This window comes from Cyanistes caeruleus, chromosome 3 (assembly GCF_971803275.1).
Source record: "Cyanistes caeruleus chromosome 3, bCyaCae1.hap1.1, whole genome shotgun sequence".
Taxonomy (NCBI): Eukaryota; Metazoa; Chordata; class Aves; order Passeriformes; family Paridae; genus Cyanistes; species Cyanistes caeruleus.
The window spans coordinates 107655614-107672595 of NC_141703.1; the positions used below are offsets into that span (position 1 = coordinate 107655614).

Here is a 16982-nt window from a genome sequence, read left to right on the forward strand (position 1 = left end):
AAACCAGCTGGTAAGCACCATACAAACAAACCTGAATGCCTTGGAGCACTTGGAGCACGTAGGCAATAGCAAGCAAGAGGCAAAACTGGAGTTTGGGAAATAGCATTTCAAACCGAGTTATTCAAACCGAGTGATTCATTTCTGTACGTGCTTCAGCCAAGTGGAAACACCAGCACAGCCTTTCTTCAGGAATTTCTGGATAAAGAAAAAGTAAAGGAAGGTAGATCACGTGTCCTGTAATCATACTGAGAAATACAGCTCTCTATGAATAACCTAGGGAAAAAGATACTCAGCTGGAATCAGAGCAATGAACCTGGCTTTATGACAAATCTGAAACTGAATGCATCTCTTAAACCTATCAGAAGGAAAATCATAATATCAGATACGTTTATCAAACATTTCTAATCAGAGAAGTATCTTAGTTTGAGAGAACCTATATAATCTTCAATGGGTTACTCATGATAATGATAATAATAAAAAAATATATTTTATTTGGATTTTTTTTCACTGATATATTGAAGGTATAGGAGAAGATCTGACTACGAGGCTACATATCTATATTTGTATTATTTATTTTCAGTATCTTTGCATTTCTTAAGAGATTGTCACATGTAGAACTTCACAGTTCACAGGATTATAAGCATAAATCCCCAAAAAATTGGAAAAAAAAAAGAGAACAATTTCTTATTGTTAGATTATTTATTTGTTTGGGGGTTTTTGCTTGGCTTTTTGTTGCTGTTGTTGTTGTGATAAGGCTTTTCCAAGAAATGGAGGTAGTACTTTCAAAATCATGCTTGTGCCCAGGCTAAAGCTGACAAAGAAAAGTCTTTCTGAAGGGATTTATACATAAAATAAATGGTTCTATATCTGTTAAGTTAATGGGTTTCTAAATTTATAAATTTACCTAGCTAATAATCAGTTACAAAATGCTTTAAACGTTCTTTTATAAGTAACAAAATACAAATCTAATGTTAAGTAAAATATACATGACTTTTTCCTTTTTTATGCATGGATAAATTCCCTTTCATAACTGCCAAACATTACAAAAAGAATTCTACCCAAAATCTTTTTTGGACAAAAGATACCGCATATGTGGCAATAATGATTAACTGTTATTCCAATTAACTTTTTAACAGTCTAACTGTCCAAATAATTAACTAATATTTTTAAAAACCCTCTTTGGGAATAAAACTGGCATGAAAAACTTCCCCGTATTTACCCTTTATTTTTTTTAGTGCTAACCCTGTTTTTCTTTGGAAAAGCTTCAGTCTTGCTCAATGGCATTGGGAAAGGCAGGGACATAAAACAGTTTATCAGCAGCATCCAGAGGTCCTTACTGGAAGGAATACCATGTTCATACTGGCAGTTTTTCCAGAAGGGAAGGAAAATACATATTGGACCTACTTATTTCAAGATAGAAAACATGGAATCATTTAGGCCTTTAAAAGAGAATTACTGTGTAAGCAAATTTTCTAACACTTGTTCAGCCAAAGTATATTTACTGGATTTTGTTTAGGATGTCACAGTAAAGTGAAGACACACTGGAGCAAGAGGCAGACTTCCCTCTTGAGCCACCCCATGTCCATTAAAATTTGCTTTCCAGCACACCACGATTTGCAATTTTTTTAAATACTATTTACTCCATCTTCCAGATCAGGCGTGAATACATTGAATAAAATGAATTTTAATGCATATGGTTTGAGTATCCATCTACATTTCACCCCACATTAAAGTTCACTTTGTTCATTGTCTTTCATCTAGTTTTTCCTCCATGTAATAGCAATCATATTCAAGTGAATGTGGATCCTTTTTGTAAGAATTTCAAAGGCATGCTCTTACTTTACTAAAATGCAAATATATCTGCTGCATATCTTTCATCCACTAATTTTGTAAGTCTATCAAAAAAGCAATCAAATTTGAGTGGCATGACTTTTTTTTTCTTTTCTTTTTGTTTATACTCATACTGATTTTAAAAAATTAATGGTTTTCATTATAGCAGCAAGATAATTCAATATAATGAAATGAGTGCCCTATAATAGTGAAATACAGAATAAATACAAAATATGAGAATCGGAACTTCATTTTAAAGTTGTGAGTAGCATTCAAATATTTCATTATAATCCATATATTTCAGGAAAGCAAATTAAATAATGCCATGTATAAAGATATTACCAAATAACAAAGAAGCAATGAGCTAGTAGATGCATTTTATTCTCATGGTAGGGTTCATGTGTTCTCCCACTCTAAGCCTGTGGGTCAAAATTCTTTTGAACAAACTGACATATGACATATGGATGTGCTCAAGGCCAGGCTGGATGGGGCTCTGAGCAGCCTGGTTTAGTGGAAGGTGGGAAGGGGTCCCTGCCCATGGCAGAGAGGTGGGAATTAGCTGATATTTAACAACTCAGATTCACAGAATATTCTGAGTTGGACTTATCTGACCCAAATTGTTCCATGATTCTATGACAAATGCAAGCATTGTCCAGACAAAATGAATGTGATTTATGCATTTTCTGAGGTTTTTTAACACACGTTCTGTTACTCTTGACTGATTGGCACCACAAAGATTTTAAAGTCAGGAGTGAACATAAAGCAGGCCACAGACTCTTTTTTGAAAGTTCTGAGAATTAATGGTTCTTCTCTCCATGTAATGATGACACAAACTTCAGCAACTTCCAGGTAAACTAAAGTGTGTCTTTTCAACACATGTGTGATTTTTAACTGTGAGCCAACAGATTAATTGCCCCCTTGGTAAGTTGCTTCACTGGAATATAACCCTCATTTTGTACAGCTGAATATTATCTTAAATTTGATTGTTTTCAAGCTTCAGCTTTTCAGCTCTATGTCTGTGTTTTTACTCTGACATGTTATGTAGCTTCCACTGGTCAATATCATATTCCATGGTGGATATCTACAATCCATGATCAAATCCTCCCTTAACCTTCTCTGCACAAAGCAGAAGCTACTGAAGTCTTTTAGTAAAGGTAAATATTCCAAGTCTTACTTACAGTTCATTTTCCTATAAGTGGCAGTGGTTTTAACTTAATGAATTAATCATCTGCCATAGATATTCCTGACCAGGTGCTTAAAGTCTGGGGAGGATGTTGAAACAGCTACAGGAATGGGTGATGTCATTATGTGCAGCTTTGAGTGCATGAGCTGCTTCAGAGCGCTTCTAGTTGCTGTCAGACACGCTGCAGCATCCAAAACATGAATGGGAATGCTCTCAGGTTCTTTCCTGTCCTTGTGAGAATTCATGTGAGACCTCATAGGGGAGCCCAAGCTGTGAAAGGTCTTTGGGTTTATCTTTTGATTGACTGAAGAAGAACAGACTTGTTGGAAGACAGAACTGTGTAGGAGATGAAAAAAAAAAAAAAAAGTATTAGTAATTTGCAGTTGTCATCCATAGCAGTGAGATGAGCTGACAGTGCCAGGGCTGCAGCTGATCTCTCCTTTCATTGATGAGGAGTAACAGAGCTGCTTAAATGTCAGGCATAAACAAAGCATTAACACTACCTTAGTATCTACTGCCCCAACTCTGTGGGCTCAGCTCAGCAGCTCTGTATTGGTTGCATTTCATGATTGTCAACAGACAGGAAATGAGTGACATAACTGTTGTGTACTCTGACCTTTCTGTAGTAATTTAATGTGTGGAAATCTTCATAATGGAGTTTTGACTGCAATTTTCTACTTTGGATTGAATTTTGAGGTCTGTTGTGGTAAAGGTCCTTAGTGGATCAGGCTGTGAGGAAAGTGTAGACAGAACCATTGTTGCTCCCAGCTTGCAAAGGACATTCTATGAAAGATTGAATACTGCAACTTGATTTTTTTTTTTTTTTAACAAGAAAAATCACTTACCTGACTTGTTGAATAGTACATGTAATATTTATTAAGAATGTACCAGAAAAAGGAAATAAGATTGGAAAAAAACAGAAAAGCTCAGCTGCAAAATCCAATCTAAGTTAGTTAACAACCTCAGGAGTCTCAAGTAAATCCTTTTTATTTGAAAATATCTAAATGAGGCTTTTACATATACATCCTGGTTTAGATTTAATTTTGTTTTTTAACAGATTGTAGAATAGGACAACTTCCAAATTGAGATAAAGCACTCCTTTTTTGGATTTTGGGTAGAAAATCTGTTCCAGCATGGATGGAGGACAACTGTTCAATTGCTGCAGTTAACCATAAACTCAAGCCTTAATCTAAGAGTTCTTCTGAGGCAAAACCAGAGGCTGGATTCATGTAACTCGGAAGGGTGGACAATTACATGACCTTGAGACCCCTTCCAACATAAATTATTATTAAATAAGATGTACTGTAGATATTAAAAAAGACATTTAACACTAGCTAGTATAGGAAAGTGTACTCATATATGTAGACACTGAATATTATACAGTTACCTGCTTTACGTTTTGAAATACTAAAAATTCAAATTACAATATAGAGCGTGATTTTTATTTCAAAATAAATTCTGCATTTGGGACCCCAAATTTGCAAGTAGATAAAATTGGATTTACTCAAATATTATATATGAGGGATTAAGTTGTCTTTTCCTGTGTAAAATAAACAGAAATCTCTTTAAGTTCATGTCAGTGACAAAGAAAAAAGCCTTCAAGAGAACGGTGATGGCACTTATATTTACTTAGCCCATCCAGTCCTCATATGAGATTCAGAGTCTTCTTTCTTCCTTTAAACCAGATCAAAGTAAAATGAGAGTTGAAGTCTCAAAATCACACTGATTTTTTAGCCCGAATTAAAGAAGATGGTAGGGTGTCACCTCTTAGTTGTTACAAGTCTCTTAATTGACCAATTAAGCAAGAGTGTTCCCTGTTCCCTTGTTTAACAAGTGTTCATTAGCCAAGATCCTGGAAGGAGCAAAGAGTGTGTGCAACAGCACTGCTGGGAACATCAGCCTGGCTCTGCTCACAGATAGGATGTCCATGATTATCGAATCCAATGAGTCACCAAAAAATGTAACGCTTTAAACTTCTCCTTAAAGGCTGGGTTTTGTTAATTGACAGCAGGTGACTGAGAAAGTTTAGATGAGTAGATCTTCCTTGAGACAATAAAACGTGAATAAAGATGCAATGCAGTTCACTAGACAGCTAAGGTTGTTTCTTTGCGTCGACATGATAATTGAAAACAGAACAATGTTCACTGGACCACCAAATTTTCTCACTGTTCTGCCGCTGAGCTCCCCAGACCTCTCTGGCTGGGGGTTTTCTGCTCAATTTGTGCAGGAGAGTCTGCTCTAATGGTTTACAGTGTAGACCAATCCATAGGGTTCAGTGTCTGCACCAAAAGAAACCAAATTTCTTACAAAAGCAATATGAAATCCTTTTTCTTCAGAGCAGAAAGAGAGTGAGGAAAAACAAAATGAAAACACACATTATTTTTCACGAGCTTGTCTCTTATGGTATTTTTGGTGCTTATATAGCATTTTGGTCTGTAACTATTTATCCTGGTTTTTTTCAGTTACTGACCATCATCAAGGTACTGTACTCTAATTTTGAAATAAAAAAAACAAAAACAAAAAGTATTCATTTATAACTTTGAAGAATATGAAGTAAGAGAGCATTATATATAAATACCAAGTGAAAAACACAGAAAGGAATATTGAAATCTTCAGTAACTGAGAATTTTGCAGCCCTGCTTTTAGCTGAAATCTTAAATTTAGCTTGAATTTTAAAGACTTTAGTCTTCAAGATTTAGTGATAAATAGTCCTTTGTAATCTATAAATAGAGCATTTCCTGAATACATAATAGTGACAGAAGCCAAGGAGAGAATCTGAATTTGTGTGGGAATCCCAGTGTCAAGTGGAATGCAGTTCCCTTCAGAGACAGGTAAAATAAGAAAAGTTAAATGACATCGCATTATTCTGGACTACAAAGCAATAATGAAGAACATGAAACTCAGATAGTCTTGTGTATACCTGAAGAGTTATAAATATGTTCAAATTTAACTCTCAGCTGGATATTAATTAGCAATTCTGTTTTTTCCTTTTTATGGACAACAGTGTTTCTACACACTTTGCCTTCAAGCAAGTGCCTGTTCAAGCAGTACTGTATACTTCTCATCAAAGAAACAAGTTTATTTTCAAAGTATTGACACACTGTATTTTGAGACCTTTGAAAATCCTTGCTGTACTGAAGGCTGCTCAGCACAAACACAGAACCCTTGAAAATCCAGCTGTAATTTTAGGTACTGAACCTTTGAAAAATCAATCAATGTTCCTTTCTAAAAAATATAGGTCTAAATAATCTATACACTTAATAAAAAACAACCAACCAAAAAACCAAAAAACAAACACCAAAACCCACAGGAGAGCAACCACTCTGCATATTAAATATGCATTCATCAGTTACTTCAAATGTGAAAAGCAACAGTGACTCCTTTCTCATATTAAAACAAGGAAATTTTATACTGGAAGTAAAAAGGACAAGTGGTAAAATATAATGGAGTAAAATAAATGCTAAAGCTATTCTAGTCACTAATTAACCTTGTCTCACTTGATAACAAGCTCAAGAACATTTCCTGCTTTCCTGTACACATACATATCAGAATTGCACTGCAGAGAGTTTGAACTAGTTTGGCTAATTTTGCAAGTTCATTATGTTCCAGACTTAAAGGTCTTTTCTTGCAAAATAGAAGGAAATAATGTCAAATTAGGGGTTATATTTCCTTCCTAACAGGAATGTCATGTGCCTTGCCTCATCCAAGATGTACCACATGAATGCCATGGGTTTGAACATTTCCTTCAGTATATATTTCTGCCTGGAAAACATACACAATAAAAAAAACCCTTTTCCAAAGCTGCTATTAGACTGCTTTTCTTCAAGCACATCACAAAGAGATGATGATATGTCTTAGCAGCCCTGCCCTTCTCCCCCTAAATTTAAATATATATGACAGTACAAAATAGACATGTGTTGAACTAAATATTATCTTACTACAATTACAATATAGCTGTTGTGTATACTCCAAAGATACTGGAGGGTTTGAGGCATTGAACAAAGTTGTACAAAACCTTGCTTCAAATTCTATTCTAAAACTTCTCAGGAGCAAGTTATAATTTGCCAAAATTATTTTTAATTAAAGAAATGTACAAATTAATTCCTGTAATTATTACCAGCTCTGTAAATTGTTTAGAAGCTTTAATTATGAACATTTAATATTCAAAATTCAAGCTGAATTGTGATTAAATGTAGTCCTATTTCTGCTTCTCTGCTGGATGGAAATAACACTTGGAATGAATGATTTCAGAGTATTAAAAATATACATTTAACAGTTAAAAAGTGTGAAACTGCCTAATATTCACCTAAAGTTCAGTTTCTTCTTGTTTAACATCTTCTTACAGCTAAGAAATACTGCTGGCAAAGAGCAAAAAATTTAGAAATTTGGAAAGAACTGAAAAGAGTTGCATAAGCAGTGCAGGTGAAGGTGAGAGATTTTAAGACCAAAAATCAAATAACATGTAGTATTGTGTTTAATTGTATTTTGTAATTGTAATTTGTCTGTTTTGTGTATTTGTATTTCTACAAATCTTTACATAAAGCACATAGCTGCAGACACAGATTTGGTCAAGCTCTGTACTCTTTAAGCTAATTTTTTTACTGTGGCATAAATGCTTTGAGGCCCTATGAGCTTTGATATTTTCATCATTTTCATTACTTTTGACACAGACTTGTCCCAGGTTAGTGGCACATGGATTACCTGCTTCTCTCTGATCAGTTCCTGTGATGGAGTCTGTGCAGTGAAAAAATACCTTCTCAGTAATACCTCCTGAGAAGCAGCCAGAAAAGTCTATGATTTGTTGCCACACATTCCTACCAAACAGCTTTACAAAAGGTTACCAAGAAAGCAATTGTGCTTTTCTCTTAAAAAAACAAAACCACACACACACACACAAAAACTGCACCAAAAACGCCCCTACAAAAAAACCCCTAAAAAAACCCCCAAAAAACTCCCCCAAGTTAAAGGCTATTGAAGTCAGTAATATTCTATAGGAAAATGAAATTCATTTATTTCCCTCTGTGTGTATGAATCAAGGCAGTCCAAATCACTAAGGAATGTCCAATTACACAGGCACCTTTACCCTCTTTGAGTGTATATCCTAGAAAAGGACTGGGAGACTGGCAGGAAAAGGAAGACTTAATACTGTCTCATTCATTATGGTTTTCTGTATTTCATTTCCCAACTAATTAACCTTTTGCTGCAGAAAAGGTCTGTGTTAAGAAGCACAGCATAACAATCAAACAAATCATCATTATTGAAAGACTGCTTCTAATTTAAAATATTTCCACTCTTCAGAAAAAATGAAGTTCCATAAAAATCTTCCCATTCTCTCATCCCCTAAAAAAAATCATACAGGTATGCAGAATCTAAACTTAGAATTATTTTTTTTTTAAAATTTCCGTTTCCAGTTAATATTGTCAAAAATGTTTTTCTCTCAGCAATATAGAAAGACAGCATTTTTCATACCACAAATTGCAAATAATATATGAAGGGAGTTTATTATATTCAGACTTGTCATATGTTTAACTATGCATGACCTGCACTTCAAAGAAATAATGCTCAAGATGTACAGAAAGCATATGTACACACAAGGGGTCTCCCTTTCTATAGGCACCCACACACCTTGTTTGTATATGAATGCACATATGTGTGTCTGTGTATCTTTTTTTTTACAAGTATATATCCCTCCTTTGTGTATGAGAGCAAACAATACATATAAAATGTGATATGCAGTGTTTTTTATTGACTGAACAAAGTGAATGAGGTGAAGTTCCTCGTTCCTCTGCCCAGAAGTCTTTGTACACGGCCATCAACTCTGCCTTAGTAGAGCACTAGTAGAACAGTTGACTCCAAATATATTCTAATTTAAAGAACACATAAGACAAGACACTCTCAGAACTCGCCTCTCCTCAACATACTTCAAAATCAGCCACTCATAAAAGAGAAATATCTCCTTGGTGAGATGCTTTACTGCTGCTTTAATTTACCTGACAATCTATTTTGATGACTTCCTTAGTGACAGATATTCAAAAACTCTTCAATATGAATATACTTAATTTAAAATCAGTGAGCTAAAAACCTATAAAATGCATAATTTTAATAGTTTGAAAATCATAGTCACTATTATACAGGAAGTTGGTATAACCAGACATGATTATTAAGTGGATAACACGTTATGGTTGAAAGATTCCAATAGGCCCATTATGCTGAGAACATTTCTGGAAATAGATCCTTTTTTTTTTTTCCCCCTACATTTCTGCATTTTTAGAAATGATATTTCTTTTCCACATTTCAAATGTTACCTCTAACAGACAAGTGTATTTATGTGCAAATTTCAAAATGATTGAAATTGCCACTTCAAAGCCAAAGAGCCCTATTAGTGGCAAGCACTCTAACAACTTGTTCCCAATACCTTTTTCTGCTCTGCTCCCAAAGCCCAGCTCCTGGGTGCATCCCACTGCCCATTTCCCTGCTGTGAAGGGCACAACCTACCCACCACCAGTTTGTGTCTGAAGGAAATCAGATTAGAGTAGGTTATTACACAATACATTTATCATCATCTGTAGATGCTTCCTCACCTCCTGCTGAAGTCACAACAAGGGTTTTCCTGGCTTTGAGAGAAGTTGCCTTCAGGCTGTAAAGACATGCACAGTTTTATAAGGAAGGACAGCTTTAGAGGCAGTTCTCTAGAAACTGATATGCAAGGGCTTGGGATATCACGGGCCATTACGAGGCAGAAGCTTGGAGATCAGAGCAAGCACATGAAAGATGCAGCAGCAGCAGCATCAAGGCTGTCAGACACAGTGTGAGGCTGGATTGACCGTTCTATCCATGACAGATATGCCACAATAAGAAAAGAAAAAGAGGCAGGAATTCTCTAGTCCTTGTGTTTGCCAGGGTACAGTGACATTGCAACAGCACCAATTGGTGGCAGACAATACTGTTACAGTTCATGTTCCTTGTCCTTAGCCATCTGAGATCACATATGTAGTAGAAACTCCTTGACAATTCATTTTGTTCCATGCCACTGCCTAGAAATCTCCTGAAAATTCTACTTTGTGATCCAGTTGGGTTTTTTTTTTAACTTTATGTGTTACATTCAGCATCCTGCAAGATATGCACCCCATCGTTTGAAGCCAGGGTACATATACATTCCATCTTCAAGCAGTGTAGCTCCCTCAGTATCTAATGAAACCAGTAGGGAGCTTAAGCATCCTTCAGGACATAGCTCTGGCACTTCTTACTGAAAAAAATGAGAAATAAGATGACTGTAGGGAAATAATTTATGCTATTCCTCTAGAAATCTCTGTAAGGATACTGAGGGAATATACTGACCACAGAATCTGAGTCTGCTACTCCGAAACTCCATAAATTAAAGATTTTGCACCACTACTGTCAATTACCAGCTATTATTATCAAGGTTGTGTTTTTTTAATAACTGGTGCTTGCTGTTTTTTTAATAACTCTTGCTTAATGAATGTTAATGAGGAGAACATGTTTCTTCTTCTATTAGAGGCCTCTGAGATCTAGTTTGGAAAGACATCAAAAGGGTAAGTTTTACTTTAAAAAATATTTTAAAAATGAAAGATTAGCTTCTAAATTATTGTGTTCTACCTTCCTTTAATTGATTGTCTTATTCAGACTTGTTTGATGTTTGACATCAGAGCCCCAGTGGAAACATAGCCATGGATTAAGCACCAGTTTGACCTTTGTGCTACTGCACAAAATCTTCACTTATCTTGAAGTACATATGCAAGGCCTAACATTCTGATAATAAAGGGAAAAAAAAATGTAGTGGGTACCATGAAAGTAATAAATTCATTAATTAACACTCTTTAAATTATAATTTGAAGTGCCTAAGTGTATACAGAGTAATGTTTCTCTTGACAGGAAGGATTTTCCCAGATAAATGTGGTCAAATGTAGTTGGCTTTCTTGCTGCCCTTCGGAGGCAACACGCTCAACAATGTCAAAGGATTACAAATTAACTTTCTAAGTACAGTGGTTTTGGAAATATTATATTCAGTATTAATTGCAAACTTAACTCATCTTTTGTAAGAATCTTTCGTGTGTTTGTCAAGACAGTTTGGACATATTTAGAAATACCTAAAATGGTATTTCAGAAAATATTAATCTTAAACAGAAAAGCTTCTTTCAACCTACAATAAAATTGGTTTTACTTCTTACATAAGTTTAGAGCAATGTTCACACAGTACCTAGTTCTTAATTAGTAAATGACTTAGAAATTTCTGAATAACTTTTTTTAGTGAATTTATATACCAGGGCCCATTGGACTAAAAAACAAAATAAAAAATAAACCAAACAAACAAAAGGAAAAGTCAACCAACGAACAACACCCACACAACCAATTAATTTTAAGCAAAGTATATAAAATTATTAGATCTGTTATGGATTAGGTCTAAGCATGACCTAAAAATGTTCATTTCTGGATAATATATTTGTCTTCTGCCTTCCCTAAAGGATGGAGTTCATCTCCTTGAACAGATGAACTTTCATATTATAAAATGCAATGTGGTCTTGAGGTTCCTCAGGATTCCTCAGAGGAAACACAAGATCTGATTCAGCTCTCTGACACGTTTAGGGAAGCACTGAAAAGAATCCAAAAATCATAAGCAGCAAATCCATTTCCCTTCCTGTGTTCTTTTCTCCCTGAATTGATGTTCTACATCATCTGCTGGGAGACAAATGACTTAAGTGGCCTGAAGCCTCAGCCAGTAAGCACAGATACTAATGAGAAAAAAAACCAATTACTTCCATGAACTGGACTGAACCTTTATCCATCACTACAGAAAAGCAGTTGAGCTATTCCTTAACGATGCTAAGAAGAACACATTGTCATAAGCACTGCTAACACAAGTACACCCAGATAATAAAATGTCTTTCTAATTAAGGTAGAGTTGAGGAAAAACAATGAAAACAGAAGAGATGAGGAAAAGGAAACTGTGAGAAGGTCAGCAGTCAGTTTTCTGCAGCAGTGCTAAATAACATTAACATAGAAGTGAAGAGGCAGGCAAATGGAGAGGAGAAATCAAAAATAGATTCAGTTCTTAAACAACATTTAGAACATAAGAGTTTTTCTTCCATACAGCTCCTGGGATTGTTTGCTTCTTCCAAATTCTATGGTAACTTAGAGCTCTGTATATGTATTAATGTTTAGGAAGATTATAGCTATCTCTCAGAGACTTGGTTATATAATTATATAAACTGCAAGTATGCAGTGCTCCTTGTACTGTATATTTGTGGAATTAAAATATCAGTCTATGTTCAGGCTTTCAGTGTAAGGCTCTAGAGACAAAATTCACCCTGTGCTGTATCTATATTTGAAGATATCTCATGGAACCAGTCAGATTTGGCCTTACAAATGCCTGTATCTCTTTCCCCTGCTTGGTTCATTTCCTTGGGAATCCCATGCTGGAGAGATAGCAAGGGTAAGGAGTGTGGGGATACAGAGAAAAGCGTGCAAAAAACCCAAAAAATGCCCCTGGAAAAGCCTGCAAGCCCATAACTCAGCAACCAAATGAACTCCTCCATCATGCCCTTGAGGCTTTGATAGATGATTAATAATAGTGGGAAATTCTAAATAAATCTGACTATATAAGATTTCATAAAAGTTGCATACTTGGAAAGTGTTCACAATTTGTGGAAGGTCAGACCATTCTAATTATATCTTGTCTCCAAATGTTCCTCAACTCTTCTGTCAAAATGCCTGGAACTTTTTTTTTTCCTTGCCTGTTTGTTCATCTGTTTAGAGTAGGTAATCATCTAGAAAGCATTTTTCATGTTGTGAATTTCAGACAACATCCTCCCAAGAAATTGCTTTGAGTCATGGAAAGGTCATCTATGGGAGTACAGAAATATAAATTAGTAAGAAAATTACTGGACTTTATATTTACTCTAATATTGACTTTTAACATGTATACTTTAAGGTTGAAAGAATTTTGTGCATAGAGATGAACTAAAATCAAATGTTCTGATAGTTAATTTTAAACTCCAACATGCATCTTACTGATCAGCACTCCAAATTAATTAATTGTAGATACAGTAATAGTTGTCCACAGATCTATGTGCAAACCCACTCCATATTTTAATCCCTCAGTTTTTAAGGTCAATATAGGTCTTATTTCATTGATGAGATGAGTAAAAATGAATTAAATAATTAGAAATCTATTAAACTTTCATGTCTAGCATCCAATATGCAACAGCTTTATCAAATCATTTGGAACCTGAAATAAAAAATAAAAAAGGGACTTGGGAAGATTATAGTGTGTTCAGATCTGACCCAATATATGTGATTATCCTATATCTTCTCCCTTTTCCAAAATGATGGGGTAATTTGACACTTTTCTTTACAAATAGGTAGCTGGAATTATAAGGTCCTGTGCCCATCTGGTTTAAAAACAGTTTAGTAAACTTCCACTCCAACAGAGCCATGGAGAGATTGAACTGTGCATGTATATACTTAATTAGATTTTTCATCCATTAGGAATATGAAAAACGTGTGTCAGATAACTTCAAATTCTCTATCAAAGCCAGCAAATAATATAGGATGAAGTCATGTCAGCTTTTAATGAGAGGAACAATCCTGTCAAGGCTCTTTTACCTCCAGGGAAACAGAATGCTCACATATTACCTATTCTTCTTTCGAATAGTTATCAAGTTTAAATTTCTCTTACCTCAATTAAATCACATTGAGTTCATTATAATCTAATTTCCTGATCCAGAACCACTTAACTTTTTCTTAATGGTAGTAACATGCATATACTTAATTGTGTCTACATTTTTCTTCTGTGGAAAAACCGAAGGATGATCTGGCATTGTAAGCTGAATATTTAATGCAAATCCACTATGTGATATTGCTGTCTTTCTACTATATTTTTTTGAAGCACAAGATTTTCATACCTACTTAAGTAGAATTTTGTTGCTGTTGAAACACAGGGTTTTTGCTTTGTCCCCATACTCTTTCCTCCACATGCATTATGCTATATATATCTCTCAACAGGTTTTTCACAGAGTTCTCTAGGCTGCACAAAAGCTCAGCACCTAAATCTTTGATGAATGTATCACTAAATAGATTGAAAAGGAAGTTATGATATGGATTGCAAAGTCATATGGAATTCCTCAGAGAGGATTTTTCCTACATGGCAAACCATAGTAAAAATATTTATTAATATTTACTAATATTTTATTAACTATTTACTAAAACACTGCAAGATATTAAATTTTTAAGAATTATTTTTCAAATATGGACACTATGAAAACACTTTCTTTTTTTGTAGCTTTCCCAGATATGCTTTTTCCTCAGTAACCAACATCCCACCTTCAATCATGGCTGTGAATTTTTTGCCTCTATTTTTCTGTTGAATGTATATCTGAAAAAAAAGGGCTGGATTCTGACCTGGTTTAAGATAGAAGTTTTTAGAGAAGCCCCACTAAAATCAGTGGAGTTTTTCACCATGTGTCTGGAAGTCAATCTGTTTCTTTCAAACCCTTCCTTAGGGGCTGATGGGAATGTCCTTATTTCTGGCAAGGTTTTATTTTTTTGAAAATGCTTATCACTTGATTATGCCTGGTGTAATGAAAGACATCTGAATTAGATTATATAATCTCATATATATATATATATATTTTTTTTTTTAAATACTGCCACTGTTTATGGAGTAGCAAGGATGTGTCTCTGCCTTAAAAACCATGGTAAAGTGCTTCATGTAAAATGTCATGCTGCTCTGTCCTAAACTGTTTCCTCTAAGGGTGAACAGGGTTTAAAGGTGGCTCAGGTAGCTCCTCAATTTATTCAGTCACTGCTGTGTAGGTACAACTTGTGACAGGTTCCCTGGTTTTGATTTTGTCACATACAGAGCTGCAGGAGCTGCTGAAATCTTCCCAAGATTTCCAGAGCTCTGTGTAGGATATCTCTCATACATACCATCATGTGGGTGTTTACTGAGCATGACATAGCTTCAAACCATCAGTGCCTTTTATCCCCTACGCAGTCTGAAGGCGTTTGACAATGCCTTCCTCTTGCAAATGTGAGAAAAGAAAGACTTCTCCAACTGTGTTCTCCAAGACTTTAGCCACAGATTAATCATCCCAGAACAGCAACAACTACAGTGTTCTCATAAGTATGTTTTACTTTATACTACAAAAAAGCAAAAAAAAAATTTCAGCTACTCATATTAATCCAAGGAGTAGTTTCTACAAAAGGCAGTCGGTTTCATGGTCTGAGTCTGGTCTTGTACTCATTTTATCCCAAAGTAGTCAGAATATTTGTTTTAAATTACTTTTCCAAAATTAAATCCAAGACCAGCTAATAACTTTGCCTTTCCTATGCTATAGATTCATTTTTGCCTCTCATGTTAAGCAGGATCAGAACTCCATAATTTTATGTTGTCTCCCTCCCTTATCTTTTGGGATCAGTGGCCAGTTGTGAACCACATTGGGAAGCACCCATTTGCCCCTGTAATGCCATGGTGTTTGAGGAGCTGACTGTGGGGTGAGAACCTCCTTAGCACAATTTGCATACTCCTGCCCCTACACCAAGAGCTTTTTTCAGACTTCCTGAAACCTTTTACATCAGCTTAAAGTTTATATTAATTTTCACACTTTTTATCTTTGAACAGATGTCTATATATGTGTGTGTGTATGCCTGGAAAGTGTTGTATGATGTTCCAGCCCTCAGAACATCTTTCCTACAAAAAAGTTACATCCTGCTTGAAAGCTTCCTTGGAATTGCTGAGATTCATTGTATTATAAAAATGCACAGTTTTGTTAGGATGCAAGGATTTCTGGCTGCACATTATTTTTGCTGTAAAGTGCACTGAGATGATAAGCTTCCAGCAACTCCGTCCAACTCAATTATCTGCATCCTTCCAGGTGGAGACGTCAGGACTTTATGCCATTTTTGTAATTTCACTATTTTACAGCTCAAACTTCTACATGGAGCCAGAGCAATCTAAAATTTTAAATGTCTATTAAATTTCCCACCCCTCTGGCAACCAATATGGCAGCTGCTCTACGACATCAAGAAAAAATTGCCCTCTTGGAGATGAACTTTTGGAAAATGGACTACTCCTTTTATACCATAACTTGCTTTAAACATGAGGCAGAATGACCTAAATTTTGATCTGTGCACATTTGGCTCAAGTCATGCAGCCCCATATCATTTTCACCTTTACTTAAAGACGACACAAATGAAGATAGAACTTCTTCCTCTGAAAAACACCTTTGTGCTTGAGTTGTATTTCCCTCAAGGCAACCTCCAGGAAGCAAAAATAATCCAAGGAGCAAACTTTCCAACTCAAAATCAAATAAATGGAGAATGAGACAGCATCTTTTATGAAGACAACCTCCTTCAAGCCTTTCCTCTGATGTTGATGCTACCAGAGCTCTATACTTTGAGATATGTTGATGGAAGCTGTCATATGAAAAAGAGGAATCAATACCAAAATAAACCCTAATGGCTCAAATTTCAGTTGCACTCACTACTTATTAAAAAACAAAAAATATACTTTAGGATGGTAAAGTTGTAAACACTGCATTAAAAGCAGCCAGTAAAAACTATCTTGCCTAGTACATAATGACATATTTACAGAATTTTACATAGAGAAATGCTAACAAAGTTTGTGCATTCATTGTGTTTTGTAATTTAAAATATCCTCTTGTTATCTTAAGAGACAAACTTTAGAAGAGCAGTGACTCAGGTGATCCACATCGCATTTTGCACAGCCTGGGTGAAAACTATGCCTTTAGACATCTTGTGATATGACAAATGCAATGTAAATTTTCTTCCTTGAGGCTCCTTTAAAAGCAAATTAGAGGGGGATATTTTTAGAAGTTTATTTCCCTGAAAGATCAGATAGTAATCTCTACTCTACTCTTCCTTTTCTTTACATATACTGCTCTTTAAAAGGGAAATATACTTTAAGAACCACACAGTATTTCAGCGTCAA

General features: G+C 35.2%; 1 long non-coding RNA gene across 8 annotated transcripts in view; it reads left to right on the forward strand.

Annotated features, from left to right (window-relative positions):
- Positions 1-16499, forward strand: part of LOC111941457 (uncharacterized) — a 70095-nt gene extending 53596 nt beyond the window's left edge. For 6 of the 8 annotated variants that reach the window (XR_015285203.1, XR_015285204.1, XR_015285208.1 and 3 more), the window contains 3 exons: positions 7359-7441; positions 10530-10566; positions 15654-16499. This is a non-coding gene — a long non-coding RNA (uncharacterized LOC111941457). Of the gene's footprint in view, positions 1-2875; positions 2985-6017; positions 6203-7358; positions 7442-10529; positions 10567-15653 lie in introns of all 8 variants that reach the window. The other 2 variants (XR_015285205.1, XR_015285206.1) reach the window with 2 other exon arrangements.
- The last annotated feature ends 483 nt before the right edge of the window (positions 16500-16982 follow it).